The 5539-nt window shown below is 47.3% G+C and overlaps 1 pseudogene; it reads right to left on the bottom strand.

Moving 5' to 3' along the window:
• Positions 1 to 1827, bottom strand: part of LOC105518877 — a 3065-nt pseudogene extending 1238 nt beyond the window's left edge.
• Positions 1828 to 5539: the final 3712 nt, after the last annotated feature.

Here is a 5539-nt window from a genome sequence, read left to right as displayed (position 1 = left end):
TTTCTTTCTTTCTTTCTTTCTTTCTTTCTTTCTTTCTTTCTTTCTTTCTTTCTTTCTTTCTTTGTGTGTGTGTTTGTGTGTGTGTGTTGAGAATAGAAAGTTTTTGATGTCCCCTCATGTGGCCCAGTAAAACCATCATGCATTTTACAGGCACCGAGGACAAACTCTGTATTTGGAATTCAGTTTTTGATTCTACATGTTGCACTTTATGTTGACCCTTGTTACATTTCATATGCTTGGGCTGGGCGCGGTGGCTCATGCTTGTAATCCTAGCACTTTGGGAGGCCGAGGCGGGTGGATCACCTGAGGTCGGGAGTTTGAGACCAGCCTGACCAAAGTGGAGAAACCCCATCTTTACTAAAAATACAAAATTAGCCAGAGCGAAACTTCATCTCAAAAAAAAAAAAGTTTCCATATGCTTGAAAATCTGTGCCAAGGAAGGCTACAGTGGAATGAAGAGGCACTGATGGCAAAGGCAGAGAGATTTATTAAAATCGGGGAACAAAGTATAAAGGATTATTTATTTGTAGGGGAAATATTAAATGAGATTAGTATAGAATAAAATATATTCTGTTATGTGGACAATATATATTTCAGATATATTCTGTACATAAATAAAATATATATGAAAGTTTTCTCCATCTTAACTTAGTTCAAAACTTTCCTACTTTTAGTTTTTTTTTTTTTTGGTGAAAAGATATATATATATATTTAGAATTAGCCAGCCAGACTCAGTTTAGATGATCCTGTTTTTGTTTTTTTTTTTGAGATGGAGTTTCATGGAGTTTCACTCTTGTTGCCCAGACTGGAGTGCAATGGCAAAATCTCGGCTCACCGCAACCCCTCCTCCCGAGTTCAAGTGATTCTCCTGCCTCAGCCTCCTGCGTAGCTGAGATTACAAGGCATGTGCCACCACACCCAGCTAATTTTGTATTTTTAGTAGAGATGGGGTTTCTCCATGTTGGTCAGGTTGGTCTCGAACCCCTGACTTCAGGCGATCTGCCCACCTTGGCCTCCCAAAGTGTTGGGATTTCAGGCGTGAGCCACTGCACCTGGCCTTTTTTTTTTTTTTTTTTTGAGACAGAGTTTCGCTCTATGGCCCATGCTGGAGAGCAGTGGTGCGATCTCAGCTCATGGTGACCTGTACCTCCCGGGTTCAAGCGATTCTTCTGTTTTAGCCTCCCGCGTAGCTGGGACTACAGGAGCACAGCTGGGACTACACCCGGCTAATTTTTTTGTATTTTTAGTAGAGACAGGGTTTCGCCATGTTGGCCAGGCTGGTCTCCAACTCCTGACCTCAGGTGATCCACTCTCCTTGGCCTCCTGAAGTGCTGAGATTATAGGTGTGAGCCACCGCACCCAACCACATGATCTCATTTTTGTTAGCAACATCCAAAGCATCATAATCAGCAGCCAGTTGAACATAAGCCTTCTCTCCATCAGGCCTGTTCAGGGTGCTGGCCATGGCCACGTCAATGTCAGAGCTTCTTCACAGCCTGTTTGATCTGGTGCTTGTTGCCTTTGACATCCACAATGAACACAGTGTGTTGTTGTCCTCTGTCTTCTTCGTGGCCAACTCAGTGGTCAGCAGAAACTTGAGGATAATGCAGTGGTCAAGCTTGTTTCTCCCGGGGACGCTCTTCCAGGAATATTTGGGCCGCCTCCAGAGTCGCAGTGTCTTGGGCCGCTGGAAGGTGGGTAATGTGCAGATCTTTTTTTTTTGTGGCTGTGGACACCTTTCAGTTCTGCCTTCTTGGCTTTCAAAGCCTTTGCTTTGGCTTCAGCTTTAGGAGGGGCAAGAGCTTCCTTCTTTGCCTTTGTCATCATCTTGTAAAAAGAGTTCTCTACCTTTATTATGTAGTTCTCATAAGAGGAAATTCATCTCAAATAATTTGCCTTTGCTTTCTTTTCAATTCCTTTCTCTCTCTCTCTTTTTTTTTTTTTTTGAGACAGAGTCTTACTCTGTCATCCAGGTTGAAGTGCTGTATGATGATCTCGGCTCACTGCAACCTCCGCCTCCCAGGTTCATGCCTCAGCCTCCCAAGTAGCTGGGACTACAGACACTTGCCACCACGCCTGGCTAATTTTTTTTTTTTTTGAGACAAAGTCTTGCTCTTGTCCCCCAGGCTGCAGCCTGGAGTACGGTGGCAGGATCTCAGCTCACTGCAACCTCCGTCTCCCGGGTTCAAGCAATTCTCCTGCCTCAGCCCCTGAGTAGCTGGGATTACAGGTGCCTGCTACCACGCCCAGCTAATTTTTGTATTTTTAGTTGAGACGGGGTTTTGCCATGTTGGCTGATCTTGAACTCCTGACCTCAAGTGATCCACCTGCGTCAGCCTCCCAAAGTGCTGGGATTACAAGCATGAGCCACCATGCCTAGCACTCAACTCCTTTCTTTTGGGGAGAATGACTCTCCAATTAAATAATTAAATACTCTTATTTTAGGGTAAACTCAGTTTATGGAATCTTATGCGGCTGTATAAAGCCTCCACAGAAACATGGAGAAAGATTGTTATATTACTTTAAAAAGCAGGAGGTTGGGCATGGTGGCTCACACTTGTAGTCCCAGAACTTTGGGAGGCCAAGGCGGGAGGATTATTTGAGTCCAGGTGTATGAGGCTACAGTGAGCTGTAATTGCACCACTCCACTCCAGCCTAGGCAACAGAGTGTGACTCCATCTCAAAAACTAAGGCCAGATATGGTGGTTCATGTCTGCAGTCCCAGCACTTTGGGAGGCCAAGGCAGGTGGAAGGAGACCAACCTGGGTAACATGAAGAAACCCCATCTCTCCAATAACAACAACAACAACAAAATTATCCGGACATGGTGGTGTGCACCTGTGGTCCCAGCTACTCTGGAGGCTGAGGTGGGAGGGAGGATCATTTGAGCCTGGGAAGTAGAGGTTGCAGTGAACTGAGATCATGCCACTGCGCTCCAGCCTGGGTAACAGAGTGGGATCCTGCGTCAATAAGTACATAGATACATAAATAAAATTAAAATATGAAAATAAAAAAATTAGGACCAGGTGTGGTGCTACGCACCCATAGTCCCAGCTACTCAGAAGGCTGAGGCAGGAGGATCCCTTGACCTGGGAGGTTGAGGCTGCAGAGAGCTAGGATAGCACCAATGCACTCTAGCCTGGGAAACAGGGTGAGAACCTGTCTCAAAAAATAAGATCTTTTAAAAAGCAGGATGCAATATTTTATGCACACTGTGTGTATTTGCCCATACTCTTTCAGCTGGAAGCTATAGAAACCCAAATCAAATTGGCTTCTGTAAAAATAACAAAAATCAAGAAATTTCCTGGCTCACAGAAACCTGTAAAGCCTGGAGGAAAGGGTCTGCACAGCAGATGCTCATGATGCTATCAGGGATTCAGTTCTTTCTCTTCTCTTGGCTCCCTTTGTCATTGATGGCTAGATTTTCAGGGAGATTCTTCCATGTGGAGGCTTCTAGTGCTCCAGGCATCCTTCCTAAAAGCTCAGGCCAGTTCAAAGAGATGCTGGTCTCCTGTAGTTTTGGCAAATCTCAGGACAGGCTTGTGGGCTCCTGGCGTGTCTCAGAAGCAATTTCTACAGCATCCTGATTGCTCAGGCCTGAGTCACGCGACCACTCCTGGCGTGGTTGTTGGGGGGGGGCGGTGCGGCCCCACCCTAACATAAGGCCTGTTCCCAGGAGGAAAACTGGGGTGCTGTCACCAAAAGAAGGTGAACAGTGAACTGGATGCTGGGCTGGAAACATAAACGCCAGACATGTGCAAGAAAGGCTGTTCATTGAGGGAAAGTCTGGCAGGAGATAGAGCAAAATGTCCAGAAGAGGTTCTGATTATTGTTAACAAAAATCACAAAACAGGGCCAGGTGCGGTGGCTGATGTCTGTAATCCCAGCACTTTGGGAGGCCGAGGTGGGTGGATCACTTGAGGTCAGGAATTCAAAACCAGCCTGGCCAACCTGGCAAAACCCCATCTCTACTAAAAATATAAAAATTAGCTGGTGTGGTGACGTGCGCCTGTAATCCCAGCAACTCCGGAGGCTGAGGCAGGAGAATGCCTTGAACCCGGGAGGCAAAGTTTGCAGTGAGCTGAGATTGCACCACTGCACTCCAGCCTGGGCAAGAGTGAGACTCTGTCTCAAAAAAAAAAAAAAAAAAAAAAATCAGAAGACACATAGAAGCAGAAAGTTACTACATATAAATAAAACGTTTAAATCACCCTAAGAAATATGGTGGACTGAGTGAGTGGGAAGCCTGCTATCTCAGTGCACACACATACACCCTCACACACACACACACACACACACACACTCTCACTCTCTTCAAACACACAGAAATGCTGGATAAAATGTGGTCCACAGTAGGTAGGTTAAATACCTAACTGAGCTAAAAAGAATGGGAGATCCCTATGTTCCAGAAGGGTGGACTTAGGCAGGGGTGTCTTGTGAAGACGGAGCCGTGGCCTCAGGGTGCTGTCCAGATTGCCGTGTGGGGAGCATTTAGCAGGGCCCTGGCTGGGCTGGCTGACAGGGGAGAGGCCACTTCGAGAATCCGGCGAGGTGCTGCCCACCAAACTGGAGAGGGGCAAGGCTGTGTTCTCAGTCCAGGCCCTGAGCGGGGCTGAAAGCCTAAGACAGTGGAAGGAAGCTTCTGCCTGTCGCGTGGACGCCGGTGGGAGCAGCTGCCCTCTCAGAACCACAGACCTACTGGGGACACCCAGTAAAGTCCCCAGCCCCACAGAGCTGCGCGTTGCAGTCGGCTGACAGCCGGTGATGGTGCACCTCTGTGCCCAACTTGGAGCTCAGTGTCATCAGCTTTGGTGGAATTATTTTCACCACTGAAAGTGGCTACAAATCAGAGCTACTCCCCGCACAACAAGTCGCGGTTTCCTCGAATAGCACTGAGTCTGATTATGCTCTTTCTCCCAATGGTGTGGCTGTTTGCCTTGCCCTCTTAGGGGGCAACCCTCAGGGTTCCCTGTGGAGGAAGACCACACCTATGACTCCCCAGAGTCCCAGAGAGCAAGGCATTCTAGTTTTGTGGCTAACATGTGGCCTTTGGAGCTGGCTGTCTGGGTTCAAATCCTGCCTTTGCTGTAGCTAGCTGTGTAATGTAAGGCAAGTTACTTAATATTTCTGTGCCTCAGTTCCCCTAAACATAAAATGGATATAATAATAGTCCTTACCTGTGGTGTAATACAAAGTATATATTTGGTCTTTGTCCCGGGTTCCTGGCACAGAACTCCAAAAACCTTTGAAATTTCTCTTTTTATTTTTTGAGACAGAGTCTCGCTCTGCTGCCCAGACTGCAGTGCAGTGGTGCAATCTCGGCTTACTGCAGCCTCCACCTCCCCGGCCCAGGCCTCCAGTAATCTGCCCATCTCGGCCTCCCAAAGTGCTGAGATTACAGGCCGACGTGCCTGACCTGACATTTCTTTCTTTTTAGACGGAGTCTTGTTTTGTCACCCAGGCTGGAGTGCATCTCGGCTCACTGCAACCTCCCATCTCGGCTCACTGCAACCTCCACCTCCTGGGTTCAAGCGATTCT

The sequence above is a fragment of the Colobus angolensis genome, unplaced genomic scaffold (assembly GCF_000951035.1).
Source record: "Colobus angolensis palliatus isolate OR3802 unplaced genomic scaffold, Cang.pa_1.0 Scaffold33, whole genome shotgun sequence".
Classification (NCBI taxonomy): domain Eukaryota; kingdom Metazoa; phylum Chordata; class Mammalia; order Primates; family Cercopithecidae; genus Colobus; species Colobus angolensis.
Note: the sequence above shows the minus strand (reverse complement) of the source record. Positions and strands in the feature narration are given on the sequence as shown.